We start from the raw sequence: 12,837 nt of genomic DNA on the forward strand, positions 1-12,837 counted from the left end.
AGGTGGGGGTGGAGTAACAACAAGAACCAAGTAAGAAGCACCTCCCACTGCCCTCTCCCTCCTTAGCCCGATGATTCCCACAGCTGAAAGAGGTAAGGCACCTCCCATAAGCAAGCACACTGTAAATGAATCAGAGGAGTTGTCAGAAGAAGATCCATTGCACACACAGGCCTGGAACCCGGGACAGCTGCGGGCATCTTCTTCTGGTTTGCTTCTCACTGAGGCTTCTGTGACTCAGTGAATGCCTCTGGGATATGTCATGAGCACCCCATGTGAAGGCCGTCCTAGCCTTTAGATCCCAGTACACCCAGCACAGACCCCAAGGTAAAGCGGGAACCCACCGAGACTGTGCCACCTCTTTCTTTTGCTCGTCACTGACACTGGCTTGGAGAAGGACAACCAGGGGGAGGGGATCTGTTGAAGGACACTCACTGCAGAATTCAGTCTCAGAAGAACCACAATGTATGCCTGGACTGGAGTCTACTTGATCTTCCTTGGGAATACCATGGCTGGGCCTTCACATCAGCAGGGTAATAGCTGCCCGATGTAAAGGAGACCAAGGCAGAGTCCTGAGCATGTCATGTGTGCCCTCAGATATTTAGATCCACTACGTCCAGGCAGCTAAGATACTCAACAAGAAGGAAATGCACTTGGAATTACTCAGAGAGTAGGGGATGAAGCCATTTTCTCAGGGAGCTCATGTGCTCTGTTGGGGTGTGTCCAAATGTTGACTGTTTGGGACAGACAAAAGTATGTGTGGTGAAAATTGTGTTTATTTTCCCCATGGCCCTTTGATTTCCATGTTCTCTTTGGAAAAGGTGAGTTGTGCTGAGAATACAGCAAGCTGGCAGAGTCTGGGCCAGCCTGCACAGAGCCCTAGGTATGGGCATACCTGTCATCCCAGTATTCTGAAGATCAGATTCAAGGACATCCTCTGTCATATAGCGAGTTTGGGACCAGCCTGCAATACACGGGAGCCTATCTCAAAAACACAATGCCAAAATAAAATAAAACCAAAACCAAAAGACCCTGGCAAAACAGAAAAGAACAAGAGGAAGATGAAAAGAGAAAGGAAGAGCAGAACAGAAGAAAAAGGGGAAGAAAAGGCAAACAAGGACCTCGGGCTGGTGGGCCCAGTAGTCGGTCCAGTGTTAAGAACATTAGAATGCATAGCTCCTCCCTTGGCAGCATTGCAGGTCTCTGCTCCATGAAAGAAACAAAGGTGTGGAATGAGCATGCGAGTCTGAGGGAGCACAGGCCTGGTGGACAGGAGCAGCTAGACAGCCCTTCGAATCACTACAGGCCCAGAGGTGTGATCCTTGAGCACTTGCCTTCCTGCTAACAGTCTCTTTTCCGGGGTCCATGGAAGATGGAGATCTAACCAGTGAAGACCACAGACAGAAAGACACTCCCACACACTCTGCCGTCATCAAACCCAGCAGAGCATCTTTCTCAGCTCTTGTCTGTGCCTTATCAGCCAGCTTCCTGAATACATCCCATCACTGTAGGTTGGATGGACCAAAGCAGAAGGGAGGGGAGGGGAGGCCTGGGGAATGGGGGCTGGAGATGAGAGTGGAAAGGGCAGCACTTAGAGGAGGGAAATGAGGGGAGGGTTGCTTTTTAACAACACTGATGATACATCACAACTGTTAGGGCAGTTCCATGCGCTTCTAAGGTCTTCTTGTTCACATTCACGCCCACTACCCTTCCTCCTCCCTCTCTCACTGACCCCTGGCAAGTGGTATTTCTGATGGAGGTGGAAGGTTCGTTTTTAGTTCAGGAGAAAGAAAGGCTCCAAGAGAAATCACTGAGACAGCGAGGGTGCACAGCACGAATACTGCACCCCCTGGAGTCGGACAGTCACTGGGGGTATGGTGGCAGTGGCCACAGGCCTAGGCCAGTGGAGTCAAGTGGTACTTAATAGGACACCCCTTGCTAATTCAAATCCCAACAGCCTATTAACTCAGTCCCTTAGGATATTTGTGGAGCCACCCACAGGGTGGTGACAGGAAGTGACAAATCCCCCACTCAGATTGATAAAACTAACCTTGATGTACTATTATGCTTCAAAGAAATCACAGTCCAAAGGCCCCACCCTACAGGAAAACGTCTCATAGGTGAACACCCCCAAAGAGCAGCCCTAGCTTCTTGCTGACCAGTGAGATTTGAGAACACAGAGAGCACAGCCAGCACCACAAGTTTCCCAGGTTTGATAAGAGGGTCTGTAAAATGATAGAATGGACAAAGTGCTTGGTCCTCATCATTCCTTCGTGATAAAGAGGAGGTGACGCAAGCAAGTGGTTGTGAAAGAGACCTTCCTGCCTGGGTTCTCTGCACAGCCGGCTCTCACACTACCTGGCTAGACCAATGGTCAAGCATCACCAGATCTGAAGTGGAGGCAGTAAGCCTGATGCCAGGACTAGCCTGTCCAGAGGCAAACCTCCAAGGTCATTGCTTTTCTGACTCTGGAACAGCAGATCTCTCATTTCTGAGATGGGCAGACCCGGGAACAGTTACTCAACATCCCTGCAAACCCATGCTTTCAAGAGCACGCAGCAAAGTGCTGTGGTACCTGGTGTACTATTGGGCACATGGCAAGTCCTGAGGGAAAAAAGCTCTTGTCGGGGCTGGGATATGGTTCAGTCAGCACAGTTCTTGCTTGCGTAAGCCTGAGGACCTAAGTTAGGTTCTCAGACGAGGTCCGGTGTGGTGGCATGTGTTTATCGTCCCAGTTCCGGAAAGGTGGAGACAGTAGAGTTCTGGTACTAACTTAGTCTACTTGTTGAGTTCCAGACCAATGAGAACCCCTGTCTCACAACAAATACGGCAAGAAGCTGAGGAAGAATTCCAAAGGTTGGCCTCTGGCACCAGGTGCACTTACACGTCTACACGCCCCTGCACACATGTGTAGTGTGCCTGTACGCATACAAGCAGAATGAGTTTCTCTTTTCTTGCCTCCATTTTCACAGCCTTTCTCCGGTCACATCATCTGTTATGAACTGTCCCAAAAGATATAATCGTCATCTTGGTTCCTCCTGCAGATGAATGTCTTAACAAGTCCTTGTTCCTATTTAAAGGCAGCTCTTCTAATTGGAGGAGACAGGACTATCTCTGACCCAGCCCCACCCCCTTCCTCAAGTCCTCCCACAAGCCACTCACAAACCCCCGGCTGAGAGTAGAAGGACCCAGGAAGACCGAGAGATCTGTAGTAGCAGTTCATGGACTGGCTGACCTTCCAAACCCTATGAAGTCATTTATTTATGCACATCCCAAGAATGGGGAAGCGAGAAGGAATCCTGCCCTGTGCCTGTGGGCAGGGCTGCAGAGAGACTGTGTCTCATCCTGACAGACCCAGAAGTACCGACCACAGAATTGCTGTGTGAGCTGTGAAGGCTGAGGTCACTGCTGGGACCATACCACACTTGCAGAGCGCTGCCAAACTCAAAAGTCACCTCTGGCTGCACCCAGCCAAGAGTCACTGCATCTGCTAGGCACGAGTATGAGACATAGCAGGCAGGCAGTATACTCCTGCTTTATAAAAATGGTGCCAAATCTGGGGCTGAGCTCATCTGCCTGCAAGACAGAAGACGCTTCTTCCTCTTCTTTTTCTTTCTTTCTTTTTTTTTTTTTAAGGTGAATTCACTTTTTAAAACTTAAACTTTCTTAAATGGACCCTCTAGCATATCCACAATGCTATGCCATCAATACTTCTATTTAATTCCAAACCATTTTCCATCATCCCAAAAGGGAACCCCATACTTGTGAACCACTCACCCCTCACTCCTTCCCCCAGCCCCGACTAGTCTGTCTACATCCTGTCTATATGGATTTGAGATGGGAAGGTTTGCTAAAGATTAACTATCGTCCAGTCTCTTATTCTTTGGCCTATGCGTTAAGCACGACTCATCAGTGTTAAAGTACATATTACCCTGGGAATCAAATGAGCCCAGGTTCAGATTCCAGGCCCAAGCATCGCCATCTGAGTGTTTTTCTAAGTCTCACTTCTAACCCTATTCCATGGGTTTCTGTTTAGAATCAAAAGAAACGGATCCATTGGGGTCTAAGTGCTTCCCTGATGACGGCAGCAGTAATATTCATGGTTCCAGAAAAATCTCAAATAGGGGCTGACCATGTAAACTCAATACTTGGTATCAAGAGTGTCACACATGAAAATCTTTTTACAGGCTAAACTTTTAGGCTATCCAAAGGAAGGTTAACCCTACAAGTGAACAAAGAGCAAGTTTTCAAAATAGAACTGTAAATATTTTACTTTTGAAAGCATCAGACTGACTAAAATTCCAATACAATTGACAATCTGCTTGCTCTGTGGCCTTGGGGAAGCAGCTGCACTTCTCTGATGCTATTCTCTTAACCAGCAAAGAGTAAAGTCATCCACCTCAAAAGATTGCCTTGACCAAATATAATATCTGCTATGTGTGTTGGCACACAACTGAGTTCTCTGTTCTTTCGTAGTGTCCCCCCCTCTGGAGCCCTGGGGTGCAAAGAGGCACACTGACCTTGTGGAATGTGTTTGTGCCCTAAGGAAGTGTCATATAACACACCTATGACCCCAGCACTTAAGACACTTGAGGCAGGGGGATCACCAGCCTTCTCTAAGGAGTTCCCAGCTCAGCCTAGACTGCAGGGAAAGTCGGTTTCAGAAAAACAAAACGACAACATCACCTTAAGCCAGATGCCTGGCTGAAATTTGGTTTGGTCTGGACAGTATTTTTACAAAAATTAAATTTATTGTGCTTTTCTGGGTTATATGTGCAGCAAATTTTTCTAGTGTTCCCATCACCAAGATCCCATTAGACACAGCGACTTCACCTGCCTGTGTTACCTGCCCTCCTCCTGCCTGCCTGCCTGCCTGCCTGCCTGCCTGCCTGCATTTCCAGCTGTTGCTTTATTCGGGCTTTTGTGCCTTTCACCAGCTGAGACAGGCACACGAGCGATGCCCGCACACTTTTATACTGTGCTTCTTCCAAGGGGAATTCGGAAGTTCCCCGAGACAGCTGCTCCGTGGACATAGAGGGCAGGCTCAGAGTCCACGACTTCCGTCTCCAGTTTCCCAACCTGACCAGCGCTTTATTTAATTGAGACCCTGCCTCTTACAGGGCACCCATCCACTTGAAGTACAAACTTTAGATTCAGTCCTGCCATTCAGACTAGACTGTCAAAGGGGGGTAGGGGGAAGTGTGTTATACCACATGGGGTATCAAAACCCAGCCATGGAGCCCCTTCTCCATGCTCACTCCCTCAAAGCCCTTCAAGAGTATCTTGTATTCAATCCTGCCATTCAGACTGGACTGTCAAAGGGGGGCAGCGGGGGCTGTTATATCACATGGGGTATCAAAACCCAGCCATGGAGCCCCTGGTCCATGCTCACTCCCTCAAAGCCCCTCAAGAGCATCTTAGATCTAGCCCGTGCTTATAGCCCTGGAAAGAGACCTGACTTTATTCGGGAGCCATTCAGTTTCTGCATCTCCTCACTTTCATTCCTCAGTTCCTACCCTCAGAGGGGGTTAAAGTCCAGTGAAAATCAAGGTTAAACCCCCAGCCCACCACAGGGAGCCATGCCACGTGCACAGGCCCGGAAAAAGAAAAAAATAAACGGTCGCCGTAATCCACCTCGGAAAAGAGACGGAGAAAATCCCCTCCCATTGTCCCTTCCTCCTTTCCCTCACCTCCCGGTGCACGGAGCTCAGGTAGCCCTGGAAGCCCCCACCCCCACCCCCGGGGCAGAAAGAGCATGGCGCACACGTGGGGCGCAGCGAGCCCGTGAATTGCAAGCAGCTTCCTGAAGCTGGGCAGGGAGGAGGGGGACCGGGATGCCTCTGCCACACGCCCCGGAGCCCGCCCTTGGAGCACACCCGGCTCCAGATCCCTTACCCTGTGAGGGGCCGAATGCCTGGGAGCTTCTGAGCGGGGCTTCCTGGATCCGGCTTCTGGCTGGCAGGAGAGCCCCTATGCTTCCTTCCTCAGCCCGGGCTTTTCCAGGGACAGGGTGGCTTCAGAGCGTCCATGCAGGCAGGCAAGCAGGCAGACAGGCAGGCAGGCAGACTGGCTAGTGTCCCCCCTTCTGCCCTGCCCTCAGCTGTCCCAACCAGGCCATAGCCGGGCTTTCTGACATACTGGTGCTGGGGACTTCACTTCCTGGTTTTTTGTTTTTTTTTTTCCTCTTTCACAACTGAAAGTGGAAGCGCTTCTGACCAGGAGGAGGGAGCCAGGCAGCCAAAGCTACCCCGGCTCGTTTTTTTAAAGCCTTCAGCCCCAGCCCCTTAGGGCTGAAACAAAAGCCACCTTGCATCCACACAGTCCACCTGCTCCCGCTGGTCCCACTAGCTCTCCTAAGACGAAAATCCAAATGAAACCGAGTTGAGGTGCCCCTGGATTCACTGCCAGAGAGACGGAGGTGACGTTGTTCCCCGCTGCGTTTGCAGGACAGGAAAGTCCAGATAGAGGGACCTCCGCCCTTGGGTCAGTCTCAACACAACTGTCTTCACGTAGCCCCTCTCCCCTTCCCCAGAGCTGCCGACTCAGGAACACCGGCGGTCCTCACAGAGACAACAGAAGAAACAAAATAAGCCAGGAACCACTGGGGCAGCGAGCCATTAAATTGACGTGGCTCTTTTTCCTCTGACACACCAGATCGGCCTTCCAGTCAGCCAAGTTTAATGTAAAATTGTGTTCTGTGACCCCTCTCACACCTCAGCATTACCCCGGGTTCGCGATTGGCTTATTTGCTCACCCTTTAAGGCTTTGTCTGGTCTCCCAGGGGTACGAGGAGATCCCGTTCTAGAATGACAGGTTCTGCCCCCCCACCCCCACCCAGCAGCAACACTACAGACAGGCAGAATTACACAGCACTTTCCTAGCCTAGATCCCTCCAAAAAGGATCAGCAGGAAGTTCAAGATGAGCCTGGCTCTTCCTGAGAGCACCAGCTACCTTAAGGGATTCCTTCTCTCTGCAGAGAGCACCCACTCCTGCAGGGGAGGCCAGGAAAATGGAGCCATATCTCAGAGAACAGCAGGTCTGTCCTCTTTGGAAGGATAGAAGGAGGTGCCTCTGGCTTTTGTTTAGTTTCAGAGCTTCCCCGGAAACAATTTTCTTCAGAGGAGACCATTAGATGGCAGAGTGGATGCCAAGCCCCCCCCCCCCCCATCTCTCTAAGGCCCTTCTTAGCTGTTGCGGGTCAGAGGAAACCAACTAATATTGTGGCTACTGGTCTCCTCTAGAACTGAATGTCAAGTTCAGCAAGATTGTAATCCAAAGACTTTAATGGGAGAATTCTGACATCACCCAAGACTTCTGTCTTGGATGACTGGAGCAGACCATGGACTGACTGACCACCATGTCTTATCTAAAGCCAAGCCACAGGATCCAACACCTCAGAGATGTGTCGAAAATATGAGGTTAGTGTTGCTGCCCTAGCAGTAGATGCCCCCTGAGCCAACACATATCATATCCGTAGGATGCTTGCCAGCCCCTAACAGCATCCCTGCTACTCCCTCCCTTCCAATAGGAGTCTCAATTGCCAGCAGTTAAGAGGCACCTTTAACTAAGAATTTCTGAATGGCACGTGAAGGAAACCTACATCCTGATTCAGTCTTTAACTTTCCAAAGTTTTATGCCTTTTAAAAAGTGACAATATTCTCTTCCAATCCCCCCCCCTCTCCTCAAGTGGCTCAAATGTTTCCCTTCCCAATTGATTTCTTTCTTTGCCTCCCACACAAGTCGACTGAGATTACCACTCGTGTTTCGAAAGAACTTGAAGCAGGTTGAGGATGAATACGCATCCCACTGCCCCCCACAGCCCCTACTCCCCTAGACCTGTGAAGGCAGCTCACCTTGTGAGAACAGTCACAGTTGCTGGGTCGAGGAATGGCTCCTCTTGCAGCTGGCTTGCTGGTTCAGCACCACATGCAGCAGCCTCTGACTCTCCACGCTCTGGGACTAGGCACATCTGAAGTCACTGGATCCTGTCCTCAGAGTGTCCTGCCAGCTCTTCTGGAACCTTTGGACCTGTTGCAATAGAGGTGCAAAGGTAGAAGTTACCTGCTCAAACACTTTTAGTCACCTCTGACAGAAGTGGAGAATTTGGCAAAAGGTTAAACAAGAGATTGTTAGGCAATGGATTTAAGAGGAAAAAAACAAAGAGCAATTGGCTCAGAAAGTGCTATTGAGTGGGGTGAAACTGTTATAAAGCTCAGACTTCGGGGGAAGGAGTAGGCAATGAATAGGGGCTCTGCGTGTGAGTTTTTTCTTTGCCCCCATCTTTGGGACTGAAACAGAAAGAGGCCAGACTAGAATAATAAGGCAGAGAAAGTGCACCTTAATTTTAGGATGACAGGATGGGGGGAGGGGGGGTAGTCACTTGCACTGACTCAGGCTATGGCTTCAAGATCTGGCCAGAGTAAGTTTGGGTTTGGAGATGAGCTTCCTAGGAAAGCCGGGATAATCCAGGATATTCCAAAGCAAACAAACAAGCAGAGCTGGCCTGAAGTCTGAAATGTGAACCATAAGACGAACCCAGTGTGCTGTCTTCAGAGAGAGCAGGTTCACAGGCACAGCCTGTCCTCCTCAACCCTGGAAAGGCACCGGAAGCAGCAACGTGGCTGTTGCCTCACAGCTTTGTCTACCTTCCTCCTTCTCTCCATGTGGAAGATGCTCATGACCGTGCTGTTCCTTAAGCTTTAAGACTGCAAAGATATCACTAATCAGAAAGAATACAGAGAGATTAAAAACAACAACAACAAAAGAGGCTCTGCAGAACCGGCCCAACCTCTACTCATCAGGTGAGGCCAATAAACCCTTGTCAAGAAGGTACTAAAATCTTAGAACCAGGCAGTAGCCAGCCCAGGCCTGAGGCAGGGCCACAGATACGCATTGCATGCTTTGGCCCTCTGTGATGTTGCCTCGCTGATCTATGCCACCAGTGATCCTGCAGTGCTTGAGTGCTTTCTGTGCAGCAGCCCTTTAGGAATGTAGAGTAAGGTTTATTTTGTTAAGGTACATGGCCAGGTGTTCAGAATCAAAGTGAGGCACCAGCGCCACTTCCTGCTCAATTCGTGTGCGGTGGTTAGCATGCAAACAACATAGGATCTTCTCAGACCAAATGCTCATTCACGTCTCAGAGGCATAGACCTCAAAGGTCATCTCTCCCTGAAGAGCCTTAGCCCTTCCTTAGTACCAGGAAGAAAAAGGCTTCTGAGAGGCTCTGAAGAGAGTGATCTGATGATGAGAACTTCGCGCATCAGTGCTACTAGGCTGGATCAGTGCCAAGCAAGGTATGCTGGTCAGCAAACTACTGCCTGAACACCTGCCGATGCCCACTCTCCAGAGAGTGAGATGCGCCAAGCCAAACTGTGGTTTCCAAACTTTCGTAAATGTCACAGTCCCCCAGAGGGAATGTTACAACATAGTTGTCTGGGCCCATGCCATGGCTTTGATTCAGTAAGCAGGAGCTGGGACCTGAAAATCTGCGTTAATGTCAGTGTCCGGTAATATGGGTGCTATTGTTCTGGAGAGACCCTAGATGAACGTTTGCCTTAAACATCTACCCTGACTTCAATAGAACCAGATACAGAAATATCTTGGGTTGCATTAGAGATGGCCTTGGTTATGACCAAGTTTGACCTACAAGGGTTGTATTGGGGGTAGCTTTGGTTATGATCAAGTTTGACCCACAGGGTTGCATTAGGGGTAGCCTTGGTTATGACCAAGTTTGACCCAGACCTGAACTGGTGTTTTTGGAGAACCTGGCCAGCTGGCTGAGTCCCAGACAAAGATGTTGCTGATTAGGAGGTCCTGCGACTGACCACATTCCTTCCACAGATCTAACTCAAAGTCAAGCAGAGCCAAAATGGACAACTGTAGCGAGCCAAAATGGACAACTGTAGCGAGCTGCGTGGTGTCACACCTGATGGAGATGTATAATCAACTCCTGAGATGGCTAAGGCCTGACCTATGCTATGATCACACAATGATTATCAGCTGCCTGCATATGCGTGAACCTATGGGCAGTGCCCACCTGGCAGTTCGGGGTTGGCAGCCCGTGCCTACTTAAGGGCTGGGAGAGGTTTGTCCAGAGAGAGAGACGAGAGAGGAGAGAGGGGGAAAGAGAGAGAAAGTGAATAAAGTCCTGGAATAAACTGCAGTGAGAAGAGCTCCGGGTGTTGCGTTTTTCCTTGCTGGTCGAGGGTGGAGGGTGAGTATGAATGAGCCATCAGTGACATAGTGACCTTGACTTTACTCTCAGGGGCACTGGAGATGCCAAAAGGTGGTGTACTGACTTATGGTGTAAAGCCTGGAGTTCAGGTTCCTAACGCTCTAACAGGCCGTACCATCTCTCTCTCCAAAAATCAAAAACAATAAAATAAAATATTTTGCACATGCTCATGTGATATGTGTCCCTGTTGAGTGTGTTTGCAGGCATGCAGAAGCCACAAGCTAACACTGGTGTTTTCTTTGGTTGCTCTCCACCTTATAGAGTGAGGCAGGGTCTCTCACTTGAACTTCGAACTCTCTGACTAGTCCACCTACTCAGCAGCTTGTCTGTAAATCCCCCGTCAGTCTCCCAGAGCTGGGAAGATAGGCAGGTCTCCATGTCCGCCTGGCGGATATGTGTCTGCTGTGTGTCTGAGAAAGCAAGTGATCTTCCCACTGAGCCGTCCCTGCAGCAGCCACACAATCTCTTGATGAATCACTATCTCTGGTGTGTTTGACACGTTTCTTCATAGTGCCCACAGCCATATTCTTTAGAATATAATGATTTTATTAATCAGTCAGGCATCCAGCAGCCCCTAACGTGTACAAACCTTTATTCTTTTAGGTCATTCACATTCTAGGTTGTTGAGATGTGTGGTGTCTAACCAATAGCCTTGATTCTGACACACTCCTCCACATGATGGTGGGCTTTATATACCTTCTCTCCCTTTTCTTAGGGACAAAGGAAACACACTTTCAATATACCATAGTTCTGGAATCCCAGACACGAACATTCCGGAATCCTGTAACAGCCTGGGAGCAACTATGCTAACTGTTAGGCTACAGGCTGGGAGTACTTCACAGATAGAAACCAGCTTTTCCAACGGCCTGAAAACAGGGTAAGGCAGGTGTGTTCATACAACACTTCCTTGTCTGAACCTCTTCCAGGCTGCCACTTCATATCTAGGAGGTGTGAGTGTCAACAAGACCTTCAAACATCCAAAACCAGTAGTGAGGGGTGGGAGTCAGACCCTAAGAATGAATACTTAATTTGGTTCTTGAAATCAGCTGGATGAAAGATACAGTTTGCTTGAACAAGAAAATAAAATAGATAGGACATGTTACCTCCTAAGGCCCTATACCTTGGAGATTAGGCCCTGATAGTGTAGGGAAGGAAGGCACATGTATTTCTTAAATAACTTTAGGGTATTTTGTAGCATCTAGTAATTTACCTATTGTCCTTTAAGAGTCTGGCATGGTATCAAATGCTATTTTAAAATGTTATTCACTTTCAGCACTACACCAAAAAATAAAATAAAATTTATAATAAAGATTATTTCAAGATTCTATACAACGTTGAATCTAATAAGTCACAGAGGAAAACTGAAATTTCTTCTTTTAATAATATTCTGGGCTCTGAATCTAGAAGCGTCTTCCTAAGCTTTTGGAGTCTCAGTTTTAGAATACACTTTTGGTTCAGATTGTCGAATGTACACAAAATAATGGTTTTCTCAGGTTTAGGCAAGAGCAAAGATGAGTGGTGGAATATGAGAAAGGGAAGATGTGGGCTGGGGAGTAAGTCCAATGGCAAGAGCTCCCTGGGATGTGCAAGGCTCTGGGTCTGAGTTTCAGCACAGAAGGGCGAGGAGGAAGGAAGGAGAGGAAAGAGAAGAGGAGGAGGGGGAGGACGATGTATACACAAGATGCCTGTAGTGACAAGAGATGCAGAGATGTGGAACTTGTAGATAGGAAAGATATTAGGCTGTCTGATTGCTTGTCCGAGTCTGGCAGAATGGCCCAAGAGCAAACACTAGAGCAGTAGATGAAACAACCTATGTCAACCTTTAGCAATAATGAACTAGAAAAAAGGGAGCTGGGATGCCATGACCCAGGGTTCACTGAGTAGCTGGTAGACGTGTCATAGAGATAGGAATGTTAGGCTGAACTTTAGCTTCCCACATGGTAGAGTTGGCACTGAAGTTTGTCCTCGACTGTGATATGGAAAGGTAGGGGCAAAGTACCCTAAAACCCTCTTTCAGCAGGGCCCTCTTAACTGACTGCTGGAATTCTATGACATTCTGCTTATCTGCTACTTCAAAAGGCTAATGATGCTCAAAGTACATTTCCAAGGCAGCGATCAATGATCCTTAGCAAATTCCTCAGCTTCAGTTCAGATGCTCACAGAGGCCTTCTGTAATCAGGGCCCACAGTGGAGAACATTACAGGTCACCTGCCAAGTGGCCTCTTATGTTCTAAGAGGTTTTCAGCATCTCATCTTTAATCTCACAGCAACCCTAGGAAGATCTTATTGCCCTTACTGGAGGAAAATAAGGGGTCTTCTTGCAGTAGGAGGCTAATGAGTGTGTTCAAAGCACATGGCTAGCATCACTTGGCTAAACTTTGAGCTCAGGTGGTTTTGGTCCAGAGTGCAAACTGTAGTTCTGTGCCATTAATTCTACAACCCCTTATTCTCTTGTGTGCATATACACATTTCTCTTGAGAACTGTCATTGATCTCTTGATAAACATTAAGAACTCTTGCTCTAAGTCAGCAGGACCCAATAAGCCATTGAAACCAAACATCAAGCTGGCCACCACCTTTCCCTCTTTCAAAGAGATGGACAGCCT

The 12,837-nt window shown here is 48.5% G+C and overlaps 1 protein-coding gene and 1 long non-coding RNA gene across 3 annotated transcripts in view; one reads left to right on the forward strand and one right to left on the reverse strand.

The window, feature by feature from the left end:
- Window positions 1–7,990, reverse strand: part of Acsl5 (acyl-CoA synthetase long chain family member 5) — a 49,105-nt gene extending 41,115 nt beyond the window's left edge. The window contains exon 1 of one of the 2 annotated variants that reach the window (XM_041661618.1): window positions 7,852–7,990. The gene's annotated coding sequence lies outside the window, so the exon portion shown is untranslated. Of the gene's footprint in view, window positions 1–5,892; window positions 6,430–7,851 lie in introns of those variants that run through there. The other variant, XM_041661616.1, reaches the window with a different exon arrangement.
- LOC121454332 lies at window positions 7,379–10,033 on the forward strand. Its single transcript, XR_005975212.1, has 3 exons — window positions 7,379–7,416; window positions 8,669–8,799; window positions 9,839–10,033. It is a non-coding gene; the product is annotated as an uncharacterized LOC121454332 (long non-coding RNA).
- Window positions 10,034–12,837: the final 2,804 nt, after the last annotated feature.

This window comes from Microtus oregoni, unplaced genomic scaffold (genome assembly GCF_018167655.1).
Source record: "Microtus oregoni isolate MIOR12 unplaced genomic scaffold, Mior012 000012F_ref0000307, whole genome shotgun sequence".
Classification (NCBI taxonomy): Eukaryota; Metazoa; Chordata; class Mammalia; order Rodentia; family Cricetidae; genus Microtus; species Microtus oregoni.